Consider the following 17,304-nt stretch of genomic DNA (forward strand, 5'->3'; position numbering starts at 1 on the left):
GGCAGCTTGTCGATACTGAGGAAACTTACGTATAAAAACGAACGAGACTTCATATAATGAAGCGAGGTGGGACTAATCTAGTAATATTTTTTAGCCATGGGATTATACACAAGCTCAAGTGGTTAGGCTCGTCATATGCTTAGATTTTTCTGGCCGCAAGTGGTTACAGTCTATCTACGGTCAACCGAACCATTATTTTGCTTGAGCGGTGGTATTTTTTGTAAGTTTGGTGGGAACATATAGGGAAGTTTAAGTTGTACCAAAAAAGGGAAGAAACTTTATTCACTTTATTAGTAGGTAAAAGATAGGAAATAAACTCCTGGACAATAACGTCTTCGCGACCTAAGATTTTGCCCTCAAAGTCGATCGACCCGCCTAACCATCTTAGTTTGCCTTTTTGAACCTAACCATCTCAGTTTGCCTTTTTGAACCTCATCCCTCTAAGTTCGTACATTCCACTATTGGTAAGGCCGCTCAGTCCTCCCCCACCCCAAGAGATTAACAAATGATAAATCGTTTCTTCAGAAGAAACATAGTTTAGATACAATAATCCCCTGGCAGTGAAGATAATCTAGTGGGTTTGTATTTCTAGCACATCCAACCAAAAGTTGATGCATAACCCATGTTTATATTATACTTTAAACTTGAATATTTTTCTCAATCTAGTGGGCTTATATTTCCAGCGCAACTGACCAATTTCGATGCACGGCTAATGCTCATATAATACTGTAAACCTGGGTACTTCTTCTCACACGCATCCACCCATTTAGACAACTGAGGAGGAAATGTCTCCCATGTCCGTCTTGGCGTATATGAGGTTGTTTTGAGTTGGCTACACAAATCAATACTCATAAAATGAAGGCAAAAGAACAACTCTTGATTTGGCAAACTAAACCTTCAGTTAGAAATATTTTTTCTGATAAACTACAGATCCATTGGGAAACTAAACCTTTCCATTAGAAATATTTTGGTGATAAACTACAATTTTGTTGTATGTTATAGCTTTGTATAGTACACGTGCTTCCAACCTTTTTATATTAAACCGACATTTTCAACATTATTGGTGTGCTACATATACAATGACTTGGATCATCAGACAACACAATACATGACATCCAGACATAACTAAGAGAATGAATGATTTTTTTTCTTACATAGACAGAAATATAAACATCCATATTATGCAGATTTCAGGGGCACAAATATATCACTTTTTCTACCCAACATTTAATTATCTAAATCCATTCCTTCATTCTTCTACCACAAATAGACATTGGCCACAGCCATGGCGTGTAACTGTACATATACAAGCAGAAATAGGATCAAAGTGAAGCAGAGTCAAAAAAGATCTTTATGAGCAAATACAAATATCATCTCTATTAAGAAACTAAAAGCTGTCATTTTACATCTTGCACCACGGGAAGTGGAAACCTAGAGCTTGTTGTCAACATTCAAATCTGTGGACCTTCAGAAGGTGTAATGACAGTGCATGTAGACACAAAAACTGAAAGAAAAATATCACCAAATTTTTAGTGGTAAAATACATCAGCAGAACGGTATTTCCTTCGCAAAAAAATAGCCCAGTTCACAGCAGCATAATAGTTTGCCGATACATACCAGGGAGGAGGCCTTCGGGGTTTTCCCATTAAAAATGAGAGGGAAATGGAGCGGAGGCTGTTACATGATCTCCAAGTTTCAATGGGTGTATATTGGCCGAATAGTATACACCATGCGTGTATTTTATTTAGCAGGTAGCAAAACTTTCCTGGTAGTAACTTCTTTCCATTAGCATGTGCCATAACTTCATATTTTACATTAGATAACAGGACATATGAAGCTAGCTGCAGAAGAAACTATAAAAAGGTTTCAGGTACACATGTAAAACGCTTAACCAGAGAAAGTATAGGATTTAGTTATACATGCTGCTTTGGCTTTGAAAATATATCATCGCGGTCAAGTTGAACTACATATAAATTTGCATGCACTGCAAAACTATGCACAGGTGTACCACAAATTATGCTTCTAATTAAGTTTTCTCTTTTGCCATAATAATCTCGCTTGTTAATATGTGAGAAAATAGCATGTTCTACATCCATATATCTCTGAACCCTTAGTAAAAATATATACAGAGAAGCAAACATATCTGAGGCTACAGATCGGCTACTCAAATTCAATATCCTACGCATAGGAAATGCATCGGTAGATTTCGTATCCATGTTTTATTGAAATATACATCAATCTTTGAACCACAAATTAACATGAGAAGGGAAGAGGAGGGGACCTGGCAGTGGCTGTGAGCTGTGCAGTACCGAGACCCTCGGTGCAGGAGAGGGGGTTACGGATGGCATCACACCAGAGGTAGAGACTCGCCCATAGATGGCGCAGGACGATAAGATCTCGCATGGGGTGGCGATGAGAAGCTTCAGTAGATTCACGAACTGGATCAGGTCGTACCAGTAGCAAAACCAACTGTGTTGAAGCAGAGCATCAACTAATCTCCAGCTGAATCCATCCAACAGAGGAATCGGGAATAATAAAACAACCAACAGCATATTCCGACCCAACACATCCCTGAGCAATCCCCAAAAGGACATACATGTAGAGAATCTACATGATAGAAATTGTCCAAGTTTCCTTAGTACTTACAGTTGGTCCATTTTTAAGAAGATGTTCTTTGGTAAATTTACAGGCCTGCTTCACCGCTTTGAAAATACATCCGATCAACTTGCATCAAAGACATTAAGCGTAGCGATTTTCATTAGAAAGAATGACTTGCATACGTCTATAAAAATAACCAGCACCAACCTGCAAGAAACATGATAAAACAGTGAGCTTACATAAGGATACCAAGAATTAAGGTGTTTTCTAGGTGCCAGACCTTCAACTTGTGTCTTAAGGAGACATAGAACACTGAAAAATCTAGCTACCTGCTTTGGGAGTTTTTCGGAAAAAGGTGAATCAATTGCAATATACCAAGACGCTGTGATTGTTGTTTGTGTCCGATAGAAAATACAAGCACCAAGATGAGCAGTCACAAATAGTTAGCAACACAACACTGAGCTTACCTAAGGATACCCAATGCAGCACATGCAGGCACATCAGGACTCACACATCCTCGTGCTGAAATTGGAGTCAACCACTCAACATGCAAGTCCCATCACACCTTCATCTGTTTTACTGGCCGTCATGGCTGATCTGTTGTACAAGTGAGCATGCATATAAACCCCATATGAATAACTTTTTTGCCAATATCTGTTGAATACATCGATGCTACTACAGATCTCTCAAGCATACCACATTAGTTGTCCATATAAACATATAGAGTACCAACCAATATTTCTATCTTTCGTATCGATCCAGATCAGAATGCCGTGCATGGTTTAAAACAAATGACACAAGTACATAAAAGGTATGCAATGAACTACGACTTATCAAACTAAAAAAGTACGCCACCATAGAAAATATATCACTCAAACAAACTCATTGTTGCCTTTTTGACTAACACAAAACTTTGAGTACAATGGCCAGCATTACTTCCTATGAATTAAGAGTTCTAGATGTTGTCACATACTGACCAAGCAGTCTTTCTTACATTACGCATTAGTGTACATGTTAGAAGACTGGGCACTGTAACAAACGTCAAGATTTTGCCAATTATTTGGCTTATAAGCTTCAGTTTTTCTGAATGTACAATTATTTGGCTTATAAGCTTCAGTTTTTCTGAGAAAGAAGAGCAGTTCATGTTTCCTAGCATTGTGACCAAGCAGTCTATGTTCCATTATTGCTACAAACTTTTCCTCTAATTACTGTCAACACTCACTGACCTGCATGTACAGAAGTGGCACATAAGTCTCCTACATGTTTGAAGCCTGAGACAAGCAGGCCAGTGCCAAGAGCTAAATCATCCAAGCTTCACCTTCCTGCCATGAGAAACCAAATGATCTCAACAACATTATGTGATTTTACCAGGATTGTTTGTGTTGGTGCTAAGATGAAGGACTTACATGAAGTTCATAGACAATGAGGAACCTAGCTAGGTAGTTGACACACAAGACCTCAGTTAGGCACAAAATTGTAATTCCCAATGTCAATGACCTATCAGTGGAAAATTGTAGACTTAATCAGCTATGAGGGCAATATGGATCGGGACAATTCCAACAAGCAAGTGGAGGCACCTTTACTTGAATCCTTCCCATCACATCTCAGCAAATCACTATAGACACAAGGAAAATAGGGGCTCACCTTCCAAATCCAATCTGTGGCGTCTGTCATGATGGTAGGCCAAATCCAGGCCAACGAGCCGCCGGAACCATCAGACTTCACAGAGTAGTCCAGGGAGGAGTGGAAGCGGACAAGCAGCTCATGAGCTTCGGAGGACCTGCTGGCCGTGGGAGGGGATGGTTGTCCAGCGAGGTGGGTGGTAGTGGCGGCGGCGCAATTGGATCCAGGGAGAGAACGCGATCTGGTGGAGGCGCACGTGAGAGAGCTTCGGGCTTTCTCGCATGGACGGTCATGGACGGTCGGGGCCTCCTGGCCTACTTCGGGCTTCCTCCACGCGGAGAGGTGCTGCCAAGCTCGACGATGACTCCATCGCCTGTGGATTTGGCGGCATGGTAGGGGAGGGGTGTGCGCCAGGGGAGAGAAAAAGGAAACCTAGCAGGGCACGACGAAAGGTGCTACCTACTGCGGTGTTGGGGCGGCCCATGTTGGCACGGCCCAACGGGTGCGGAACGGGACTACGACGAGGACGACAAAAAGATTTGAGGTAGTGGAGCCTAGGCAGAATAGGGAACATATTCCTCCTTTTTTAAGTAGTATATATAGATATATAGATATAGATATGTGACACATTTTTGCAGTAAAGTTGTATAGCTCTTAGCTTACCTTCTCTATGATTTCCGTAGATGCAAAATCAGCTTCCTCCCATGAAATTTTTAAACAGTCGCTGCTCTGATCTTTTCCTTCATCCATATCACCCTGCAGTGAAACAAGCCCCATCCGAAAATTTAGAGGTAACAAAAAATCGGCTAGCAACAGTAGCAACAACCATGCTTGTGTGAACTACAATATAGCATCCCATTACTATTTTATGCTACAACAATACTTTAAATAAGGCTAGAAAACTGAGGTGATACACCATCAGTGCTAGTCTCGACAGTAAGGCTTCTAAAAAGCAACTGCTAGCATCCCATCACTACTAATCAAATGAAATAAGAAAAATTCACCTAATAATGGTAAATAGTGAGAGAAAATGCCTCTTTTAATTAGATATCTATTCGGTGGATCCATCCCTACAACCGATCATCTAGGTCTTCCACCAAATAGAGTGAACTACAAATAAATTTATTCATAGAATATAGTAAGTTTTAATTTTTGGTGTTTCGCAGAGAACACCAATGCAGAGTCCTATGTTATTATTATTATCTACATCGCAATTCCCCTAGATCCATATGAAACATCATATAAATACTATTTAACCTCACAAATCCACAGCCCAGATGGAGTGACCTTACAGTCTTTATCCCAGATAAAGTCATCCTCAAGCCCACAATGCACGGAAACAATTAGTCACACATGACATTACCTGATTTTGTTGTTGCCGCAAGTACAGTTACCCTTCCTGAAGTGTCTTGTGCTCTTTATGTACCTTGACCCGCCTCTGTTCCAAAAATATTTTATGGTTATGTAGATCGTGGGGACAACACACCAATTTAAAGAAGTTTACTTACTCACCTAGCTTCGCCGACTCCCTCAACAGGGGCAACATATTCTTGCACTTTTGTCTCAACATCTTCATTTGTTTCTTCAATCAAATGAGTAGCCTTCTGCTCAACCAGTGGTACAAAGCCTCGGTAATAATTTCTTCGGCGCACATAGCTGCGAATTTTGTACCGAAATTATTAGATATTTATATGTCAATCATTTGCCTTGCTACACACCATTGCACCACTGGTTCCTCTGTCACATCGACATCAGCAATTTAAACAATATCAAACAATATCGGAACTTATCCAGATTGCAATCCAGACAAGCAGAATAAAAACAACTTGACAAAGTGACAAATAACCGTCAATCCTCCACCTCCATGCCTGCTGGTACATTAGGGTCTGGAACTACTGCCATCACAAAATTACATACTCTTCAACACCCGATGAATCACAAAAGAAATACTGCAACCAAGAAAAAAAATTGTACACTGTTGTAACTCACCATTATCAACCGCAGCATTTTCGTTTCCTTCCTCGCCTTCCACATGTTCAGAAGCTAAACAAACACATTACGGATTAGAGGGACAGCATCATTGCAGATCAGTTAATACACCTTCTCAATTCCCTGTCATATTAGTCTGAAAAATCAGCTTCCCAATCCCTTGTTAAATGGTCGTGCATAGATCAACGGAAATTATATCACCTGGAAACTTAGGCTGTTGCATGCCGCCACCAGGGCCTTGTGGTGCAGATCTTAGACCACCATTTTCTATCAGATATTAGACCGCCACCAGGGCCTTGTTGCGTGAAGCTGCTTAATCTGCAACAGCAGAAGAAGTTATAGTAGCACGCACATCTAAGCCAGAACAAACACTGAGAGAAAATAACCAACCAGAATTTCAGACTAGCTTGCACTTAATTTTGACACGCCCATTGTCATCCATCCGAGCTGAACATTGGAGCCGCCCCGACAGAGACAACCGCGCTGCAAGCTCCGGCAGAGATCTCAGGCCACATCTAGCTGGAGGAGAAGGTTGTGCTTGGGCTGGACCTCGAGATGGACTTCCTGAGCGAAGTTGAAACCCAAAATCAAACTTTGGTGTTGTGCGGGCGAATAGGAAAGGCGAGGTGAAGATTGTTGAAACCCTCTGAGGAAGGGGTCACCCGGAGGGTGCGGCATAGGGACTCACCTTGGGGCGTTCGGAGAAGGGGCAGAGACGGACGGCATCTAGTCCGGGCGTTTGGAGGGCTGGGAGAAGCATCCATGGCGCGCTCGCCGTCAAGGCGAGGCGCAGCCCTCCGGCGTGGCGGCGAGAAGCGCTGGAGTATGTGGTTGTGTGCACGGTAAAGGAATCCACAACACATCTTGTCTTCCACCTCGTCTCCTAAATACATCTCCTGTTCCGGGCGTGTGTAGGTGGGGCGGCGGCAAGGGAAGTTGACCAACTGTCGGGGCGTTGAGCTCGAGCTGGAGCAGAGAGACGCCATGGGAGGTTGTATCCGATTGGCGAGGAGAGCAGCGGCGGCTGCGGGTCGGGGGTGAGGGTATAACCTGGAAAAGAAAAGAAAGGGCATTTGGGCCAGGTGTTATCCGGCCTAGCGGCCCATACATCTGGGGGCTGCACAAATAACCAAACTCTTTCCCCTTAAAATGTTTCCATCCACCTCTTTTAAAAAAACACAAGTTGTAGCCGATTCAGTTGAAAACAAGTCAAATTTCAACTACAGGTGCCTCGTAGTTTGCATATGATTTTTTGAAAAAAAAATCATTTTCAGGTACACAAATACTTATTTCATTAGAGATACACCAAGAGTTTCTCAATATTCAGCCCCTAGCTACGAACGGTCATGCCAACCGTCTTGACTTTCTTTTAAAATCAGCATAGAAAATTCCAAAATATTCAGAAAAATTCAAAATGATGTAAGACCTTCGACTGGTGTCATTATATATGTCCTAATATCCACCAAAAATAATAAACTTGGAATACGATAGTTATATTGGAAAGGTGCTCATGGAAATGAGCTATCTTGTTAGAAGAGTCTTGACTTTCGAGCCAAATGATGGGTGTTATGGCCACAACCATGGCTTAGTTTGTTTAAATGTGCCCATATTGTACACAAAAATGCACCTTAGAAGCACAAACAATGTTGTCGAAGAAAGTTTACCTTTTTATTGCACAAAATAACCATTTTCCTTTTTTCGGATGCGAAAAAAGGTTTTTTTGTGAAGCACCAACCACAAATATGTTGCAAAATTTGAGAACTACATTTACAAAAATATTAGACCATGTTATATGCACAAATTTTAATAAACACAAGTTGTTGCTGATTCAGCTAGAAACACGTCAAATTTGACCTAGATGTGCCTCGCAGTTTGCTCATGATTTTTGGCAAAAAATCATTTTTAGTTACACAACTACCTATTTAATTAGAGATACACCTACCTACGAACGGTCATGACCTCAGAATTCATAGAACTTCGTACATCGTAAGTGAATTCTTATAAGGGTTTTTTTTTTGACTTAGTTTTAACCAAGAAACATGAGGCAATAAGATGACATGGAAGTCATATTTGGATTCCTCTCATTTTCCTACTCGATTTAGACATATTAGTTGTAAAATTCCAATTTATAGATTTAAAGATATGAATTATTCCATATTAAATAGATAAAGATAAAATTAAATTAAATTCATTTTATTAATATTTATTTACGATTATTATTACTTAATTATTTTAGTTTGTTCAAATATTTATTTAGAATTTAAACAATAAATAAGTATGACATTGTGAGCAAGAGGTTAATATGCTTGGTATGATAGTAATATCAGTAAGTTGTGTCTGCGTACTTGGAAGCTACTTGGTAAGAACTTAAAAATTAAGCGTGCTCAGGGTGGAGGAATGTGAGAATGAGTGACCGAGCGGGAAGTTTGACCATAGGTATGCACTTTGACTTGAGAATAGGGGAGAATAGAGATTAAACTTGTCAAATAATTAAAATAATCAAAATTCAAGAAATAATTTGAAACAATGAAAAAAATAAAGTATTCAAAATTCAAAAAAACTGTAATTTCTTTTTGATTTTTTTTTTGATTTTCTGCTCAAACCAGCCAAAACGAAAACACCCCAAAACGCTGTGGCGGCAGAAAACATCCCAAAACGCTTCACGGCGAGAGAACCTTTAGCCCCGGTTGGTATTACGGACCAGGGCTAAAGGTCGTGTGTGAGCTTGCTGGACAACGCCCACGTGGGGCACCCAAAGGCCCTTACCAATCGGGACAATAGGCATGTTCTCCACTAGTATGGACACACAAAGTCACACAGAGCTTTTGATTAAACCTACTCCACACCTCATGGGCAAATATGCACTAGTAGAGAACAAGCCTTACATTCGGGATATTTGTCCTGCACGTGGCACTGGGCGGGACACAAGATCGAGCCACATCACCCTGAAAGTGCCAAAGTGTACGACACTCTTTGGTCCCGGCTCGTTAGGGACCAATAGTCCCGGTTGGTAATACAGGTCGGGATTAAAGAGTTATGCGGACCGTTGCGGCATGGTGACACCCTTTCCTCCCGGTCCAAGTTATAGGCCGGGACCAATAAGTGTTCAAACGCTGGTCCTCGAGCTCCCGTGCTGGTCTTTGATCACAAGGGAATGAAGAACACTTAATTGGTTTTGGAAGTTGATCAACCAATTTGAATGGATTTCAGAAGTTGAAACTTGGACGGCGCCTAATTAACACGGCCATCCCCTCATCTCCTCTGCTAGCTCTGTATAAAGAGAGATGAAGTGCCAATTTCAAATGCACCATATCCTCTCCCTCTCTCTCTAATATCTTCGTCTCTCAAATCCACTCGCGAATCGCTGCCGCGCGCCATGGAGCTGCCCGAGGACCGAACCGAATGCTCGGGTGTATCACTAAAAGGACAACGACGTTGACATGAACTTCTAGGTCGTGTTCACTCTCCGCGCGTCAACCGTGGAGAGGTGGATCCGCGACGTCAAGAGGCGCTACCTCGATGCTGCACCGATGAAGATCGTCGGCCTCGACTATGAGTTCACCGATGCCGCAGCGGGGATGCAGCGTGCCACCGTCGTGCAACTGTCTGTGGCCACCGACACGTTGGCGTTCCACATTTGCCACGCTGATCGGGTGTTGGAGGCCCTCCGTGACTTTTTCATGGATACATCCATCAAATTATGTGGCGCGGCTATCCACAACGATCAGCTATGTTGCGGCCTTACGGAATTCATATTCCGTCTGTCGTCGACCTCCATAAGGTCCTTCAACCTAACCCACATAGCCATAATCTTCTGAGTCTCTATGATCTAGCCAATTTTACTATTGGCACAAATCTTCTAAAGAAGAAGAAGGTCGAGAAGCTGAAGAAGGGAGAAGAGGACCACAGATTTGGTTGGGGCAACTTTCCATTGAGCTATTTTGGCATCATGTATGCCGCTCGCGATTCTCGCCTAGGATATGAGATTGCTAGGGTGTGTCTCGGTGTTATGTGATCGTAGTCCCAATGTGACAATCTAGAACGTCTGACCAATAATTGTAATATGTGAGACGTTTGATTGAAATAAAAAATTATTGTGATCTTTGGATTTATTTTGCCCCCTTGTTTTCCCTATATAATATTGTTTTTAATTGTTATGTTTGAGTTTACTAGCATGCATAAGTTATGTTTCCTGTGTTATATTTAAAAATTTATAAGTTTTTAAAAACTGTTCAAATTGAAATTGAAATTGAAGCATATTTCCCACGTTCCACGTTGGAATAATTATTTTATAAATAGAAAATAGAATTGGAATATTTATTCAAATTAAAACACTTTTCATGTTTAAAGTTTTCTCAAATTCGTAAGTATTTTAAAAATGTTCAAAGTCAAATTGAATTGGAAATGGAACAGAAATTTCCAACGTTGGCGCCCTTTCGGGATCTTGAGTCGTGGCATGTACCACAGGCCGCGACTAAACTCTTGCGCGCGCGCGTGCTTTCCCCGAAACCTCCCCACCCCCTTTTGTCCCAGACCGTGGCGCCAGCCGCGACTAAAGACCCCCATTTAGTTGAAAATAGGTCAAATTTAAACTACAGGTGCCTCATAGTTTGAATATGATTTTTGAAAAAATATATTATTTTTAGGTACACAAATACTTATTTCATTAGAGATACACCAAGAGTTTCTAAATATTCAGTCCCTAGCTACGGACTGTCATGCCAACCGTCTTGACTTTCTTTTGAAATCAGCATAGAAAATTCCAAAATATTCAGAAAAATTCAAAATAATGTAATACCTTCGCGTGGTGTCATTATATATGTCCTAGTATCCACCAAAAATAATAAACTTGGAATACAATAGTTATATTGGAAAGGTGTTCATAGAAATGAGCTATCTTGTACGAAGAGTCTTGACTTTAGAGCCAAATGACGGGTGTTATGGCCACATCCATGGCTTAGTTTGTTTAAATGTGCCCATATTGTACACAAACATGCATCTTATAAGCATAAACAATGTTGTCGAAGAAAGTTTACCTTTTAATTGCACAAAATAACCATTTTCCATTTTTCGGGTGCGGAAAAAGTTTTTTTTGTGAAGCAACAACCACAAATATGTTGCAAAACTTGAGAACTACATTTAAAAAAAACATACTAGACCATGTTATATGCTCAAATAACCAAATTCTTGCTACTGAAAAGGTTTCCATCCACCTCTTTTAGTAAACACAAGTTGTTGCTGATTCAGCTAGAAACACGTCAAATTTGAACTACATGTGCCTCGTAGTTTGCTCATGATTTTTAGCAAAACTTATTTGTAATTACACAGCTACCTATTTCATCAGAGATACACCTAGAGTTTCTCAATATTCAACCCCAACCTATGAACGGTCATGACCTCAAAAGTCATAGAACTTCGTACATAGTAAGTGAATTCTAAGAAGGGTTTTTAGATTTTTTGACTTAGTTATAAACTAGAAACATGAGACATGATGAATAAGATGACATGGAAGTCATATTTGGATTTCTCTCATTTTCCTACTCGATTTAGACATATTAGTTGTAAAATTCCAATTTATAGATTTAAAGATATGAATTATTCCATATTAATTAGATAAAGATAAAATTAAATTAAATTCATTTTATTAATATTTATTTAAGATTATTATTACTTAATTATTTTAGTTTGTTCAAATATTTATTTTGAATTTAAACAATAAATAAGTATGACATCATGAGCAAGAGGTTAATATGCTTGATATGATAGTAATATCAGTAAGCTGTGTCTGCGTACTTGGAAGCTACTTGGTAAGAACATAAAAATTAAGCATGCTCGGGCTGGAGTAATGTGAGAATGAGTGACCGAGCGAGAAGTTTGGCCACAGGTATACACTTTGACTTGAGAATATGGGTGAATAGAGATTAAAATGTCAAATAATTAAAATACTCGAAATTAAAGAAATAATTTGAAAAGGTGAAAAAATTAAACTATTCAAAATTCAGAAAAAGTTGTATTTCTTTATGAAAAAAATGATTTTATGCTAAAAACAGAGAACCTTTAGCCCCGGACCGGGGCTAAATGTCGCCTGCCAACTTGCTGGACAGCGCCCACGTAGGGCACCCAAAGGCCCTTATAAATCAAGACAATAGGCATATTCTCCACTAGTGTGGACACGCAAAGTCACACAGTGCTTTTGATTAAACATACTCCACTGTAGCATCCTACCTTTTGATAATGATTGAACACCTGTGTAACCTGCTATTCCTGGGATCACTGATAGCATACACATGACAAAATGAAATATTCATTGCAATAGCATCAAATCTACAACGATGATCCATTGGGTAATCAAATAAAATAGTCTTACAAACTGCATAGTCACATTGACTAGCTTAAATGAACAAAGTACCAAAGCAAACAAAGCGGAAATAAAGTAGCAATGAGCCTCCATTATCTTCATGTGCCACAGGCAGACATGTTTGATTGTAAGCTCAAGATCCTAATCAATTACTCCTTGTCCTGAATGACCTGCATATTTGAATATGCAGCCCCACAAGTGGAGGTCAGTACAATTTAATGTACTGGCAAGTGACACTATGGTGGATATAAATGTAAAGTCTATTAGTAAATGAATATTTGGCTAGTGGAGTCTAGGATATTTGCATAAAGCCAGTTTTGTCATATCATTTGTAAATCATTTTAAATCATTATAGAAAGCCATCATGGGTTGACAGCCATGAAGTTTAATAATGTCGTCAGAGGTTGGCAGCTCTGAAGTTTAACAAAGGGGGCATAGAGGGGTTGACAGCCATGTGCACCTAAAAGAGATTGCTAACAAATTTTAATTCAGAGATTGCTAACAAATTTTAATTCATTCAGAAAAGGTGAGGAGTTTCTTCAGCTCAATCCCTGCCTAGAAGCTAAACTTGTCCATAACTGGGGACACGGCTAAGATCTTAGATTTAACTCTCGAGAGGGTGTGCACTTTCACCTTAAGACTCAATTACCCAAACATCCTATACACACTGGGTGCATTTGGGGAAGAAGAAATTGAGACAAGACCTCACCCATACCAGCCAGACTTGATCCTCCTACAATTCTGCTACCACCCACTGACTGACACCAAGATGACCCCCCACAACCTACTCATTCTTGGCAGATCTCATATTACCTCAAGGCTGCACTGGAAGCTAACTAAAACAGAGAAGTCCTACAAATTTATTTGTTCCTAGGTGGCAGTCCACATTCATTCAACCACCAGGCAAGGTTCAATCCACCCTGGTGATTCATTAAGGTTGTTAATTTTCCAAGTTTAAGAATCAATACAACCAAAATGAATAGCAGCAGTTATTGGAGGTGAACAAGTACAGCTAAGTCTATACCTAATAGGTTTTCAGGATGGCTACACACTACTGGGTATTCTAGCCTAGCATATACTTGAGAAAACGAAAATCACCTATCATGCATACTAGTTTGAAATCACTAAGAGAATATAGAAAAATAAGGGGAGTATGGTGTATCACTTGCCTTGAACAGAGCAACCAGAACAAGCACAACAATCACAGTAGTTGAAATGCTCCTCTTCAAATTCTAAACAAAATAAATAACACCAAAATAAACATACATTCAATAAAAGCATTACAAAAATATGTATGCATGCATGAATGCAACCACATTAAATCACAACAAGTTAATATGATTGGATATGATGAAATTTTATCATATTATGTTTATTTAGTTGATGTGTGGCTCTGGTCAAAATTTAAATGAATTTATTATTAAGTTATTAATTTTTCTGATAATTAACTAGTACTTTAAACCCATTTAAAATCAAAAGCAATTTTAATGTTTCTGTAAAAATCATGTTTTGATGTCTATGGACAGAGGACAACAATAGCAAGCCAACAAAATTGGATTCATTTAAAAAATGAATTATAGAATTTGAATTATGGCCAGAATACTGAATTTGACAAAATTCAACTTAGAAATTTTGTGCACGATTCAAGTTTGAAATGTTTTGATTCTAAAATGTTCTACAAGTTATAAGGAATCCAGAGACTACAAAAACTTTAAATTTGGACTTGTAGAAAAATAATAAAAAATCTTTTAGTGTTAAAAATCTAGTTTACCAATTTTAAATTTACTCCAAAAATTATAACAAAACCTACAAAATATTTCCTTATATTTGTGTAGAGAATTTCATTAACAATCCATTGATACCAAATTCATAATTTTTGGACTTGTATTTATTTTTCTATGAATTTTAAAAGTTGGTAGATCAATCTGTGGTTTAAATTGAATTTAAAAATCAAATTTGACTCAATTTGACTCGGATGCTGACTGGGATGCCACATCACCGCATCTGATTGGCTGGGGGTGTGCCCGCGTGGACTGGTTGATTGAGGGTGGTCAAGGGCCGGACCTGGCCATCATATCAAGATCCAACGGCCAGGGAATATTGACCAAGGTCAAAATGGCCAGAGCTCGCCGGAGCTCACCGGAGACGGGCGGCGCCGGGCTCACAAAGGGAAAACATGGGCTTTGGGAAGCGGGGAGGCTCACCGGAGGTTCGTGGCGTCAAGGCGAAGTCAATGGCGAAGCATGGCGCGACGGAGCTTCCTGGCGTGGACAGAATCGCTCGCCGGAGTCGCGCCCGCGGACGGTGGAAGCGGCTGCTCGCCGCGGTGGCTCTGTAGAGGAAGCGTGGGCATGAGACTGCGCCAGGGGGTGCGCGACAGAGAGGGAAAGCGAGGGGAAGAATCGAGAGTGGTTGGGGCTCACCGGAGCGAACGGCGTCGGGGCAGCGGGGTTCGGCGAGGAAATTACACGGCCTGGCGGCGCGATAGTGAGAGGTCAGAGAGGGTAAAGGTAGCCAGGAGTGCGGGCTTTAGAGGGGTGGCGGCTGCGAGCGGAGGCGGAGGCGGGTTAGTGGGCACGGACGCCGAGAGGCGCTCGGCAGTTTCGGGCGCCGTTGGTGTGGGGAGGAGATGACAAGTTGGGTCCTGCGTCAGTGGGAGAGAGAGGGGTGGCTGATAGGTGGGCCAGCGGGAGAGAGGGGAGCGCGCGCGTGGCTGCCACGGGCTGGTGGGCTGCGAGAGAGAGAGAGTGAGGGCTGGCCCAAGTAGGTGGTCTCTTTTTTTGTTCCTGTTTTTTTCTTTTCTGTTTTTCTTCCCTTTTCCTTTCTTTTTCCATTCTTTTATTTTCTAGTTTAATACAATTAATAAATGGCCTTCCAAATACATAGTTTAAAAACAGAGAACAAAATAAATAACTAAACCAACTATTTTAATAATTGGTTTGAATTTTGTTGATAATTCATTTTGGCAACTTTAAATTAGAAAATAATATGAATAAAAATGCTTTGCATAAAAACAAAAGAAAAGACTTATGTTTTTGGAACCTTTTAAATGTATTACCATTTGAATCATATTCATTTGATGGAACCTTTTAAACGGGGCGGGACAAAAGATCCGGCCACATCGCCCCGAAAGCGCCGAAGTGTACGACACTCTTTGATACCGGCTCGTTAGGGACTAATAGTCCCGGCTGATAATACAGTCCGGGATTAAAGAGTTATGCGGACCGTTGCGGCCTCGTGACACCCTTTCGTCCCGGTCCAAGTTACAGACCGGGACCAATATGTGTTCAAACGCTGGTCCTCGAGCTCCCGCGCTGGTCTTTGATCACACGGGGAATGAAGAACACTTAATTGGTTTTGCAAGTTGATCAACCAATTTGAATGGATTTCAGAAGTTGAAACTTGGACGGCGCCTAATTAACACGGCCAGCCCCTCATCTCCTCTGCTAGCTCTATATAAAGAGAGCTTAAGTGCCATTTTTCAAATGTACCATATCCTCTCCCTCTCTCTCTAATATCTTCGTCTCTCAAATCCACTCGCGAATCACTGACGCGCGCCATGGAGCTGCCCGAGGACCGAACTCAATGCCGGGTGTATCACTACAAGGACGATGACGTTGACATGAACTTCCAGGTCGTGGTCACTCTCCGCGGGTCAACCGTGGCGATATGGATCCACGACGTCAAGACGCGCTACCTCGATGCTGCACCGATGAAGATCGTTGGCCTCGACTGCGAATTCACCGACGCCGCAGTGGGGATGCAGCGTGTCGCCGTCCTGCAACTGTCTGTGGCCACCGACACGTTGGTGTTCCACATTTGCCACGCTGATCGGGTGTCGGAGGCCCTCCGTGACTTCTTGATGGACACAACCATCAAATTCTACGGTGCGGCTATCCACAACGATCAGCATATGTTGCGACCTTACGGAATTCATATTCCGTCCGTCGTCGACCTCCAGAAGGTCCTTCAACCTAACCCACATTGCCATAATCTTCTGAGTCTTTATGATCTAGCCAATTTTACTATTGGCACAAATCTTCCAAAGAAGGAAAAGGGCGAGAAGCTGAAGAAGGGAGAAGAGGACCTCAGATTTGGTTGGGGCAACTTTCCATTGAGCTATTTTCGCATCATGTATGCCTATCGCGATGCTTGCCTAGGATATGAGATTGCTAGCTAGGGTGTGTCGCGGTGCTATGTGATCGTAGTCCCAATGTGACGATCTAGATCGTCTAAACAATAATTATCATATGTGAGACGTTTAATTGAAATAAAAAATTATTGTGATCTTTGGATTCATTTTGCCCCCATGTTTTCCCTATATAATATTGTTTTTAATTGTTATGTTTGAGTTTACTAACATGCATAGGTTATGTATCCAGTGTTATATTTAAAAATTCATAAGTTTTTTAAAAATGTTCAAATTGAAATTGAAGCATATTTCCCATGTTCCACGTTGGAATAATTACTTTATAAAATAGAAAATATAATTGGAATATTTATTCAAATTGAAACACTTTTCATGTTTAAAGTTTTCTCAAATTCGTAAGTATTAGAAAAATGTTCAAAGTCAAATTGAAATTCGAAATGGAACAGAAATTTCCAACGTTGGAGCCCTTTCGGGATCTTTAGTCGAGGCGCGTACCACAGGCCGCGACTAAAGGCTTGCGCGCGTGCGCTTTCCCCGAAACCTCCCCACCCCCTTATGACCCGGACCGTGGCACCAGCCGCAAATA

The 17,304-nt window shown here is 40.9% G+C and overlaps 1 long non-coding RNA gene across 10 annotated transcripts; it reads right to left on the reverse strand.

Moving 5' to 3' along the window:
• Positions 1–1,248: 1,248 nt before the first annotated feature.
• On the reverse strand, positions 1,249–7,226 carry LOC124699429. Of its 10 annotated transcripts, XR_007001480.1 has the most exons (16): positions 6,899–7,226; positions 6,601–6,774; positions 6,412–6,528; positions 6,211–6,333; positions 5,734–6,116; positions 5,585–5,659; positions 4,885–4,977; positions 4,243–4,594; positions 4,005–4,095; positions 3,825–3,920; positions 3,066–3,195; positions 2,647–2,805; positions 2,282–2,502; positions 1,618–1,841; positions 1,407–1,504; positions 1,249–1,296 (listed from the first exon to the last, which is right to left on the reverse strand). It is a non-coding gene; the product is annotated as an uncharacterized LOC124699429 (long non-coding RNA). The 10 variants fall into 10 exon arrangements; XR_007001517.1 differs by having other exon boundaries at positions 1,249–1,504; positions 6,211–6,264; XR_007001503.1 differs by having other exon boundaries at positions 1,249–1,504; positions 5,734–5,877.
• Between the last annotated feature and the right edge of the window lie 10,078 nt (positions 7,227–17,304).

This window comes from Lolium rigidum, chromosome 1, assembly GCF_022539505.1.
Source record: "Lolium rigidum isolate FL_2022 chromosome 1, APGP_CSIRO_Lrig_0.1, whole genome shotgun sequence".
Taxonomy (NCBI): domain Eukaryota; kingdom Viridiplantae; phylum Streptophyta; class Magnoliopsida; order Poales; family Poaceae; genus Lolium; species Lolium rigidum.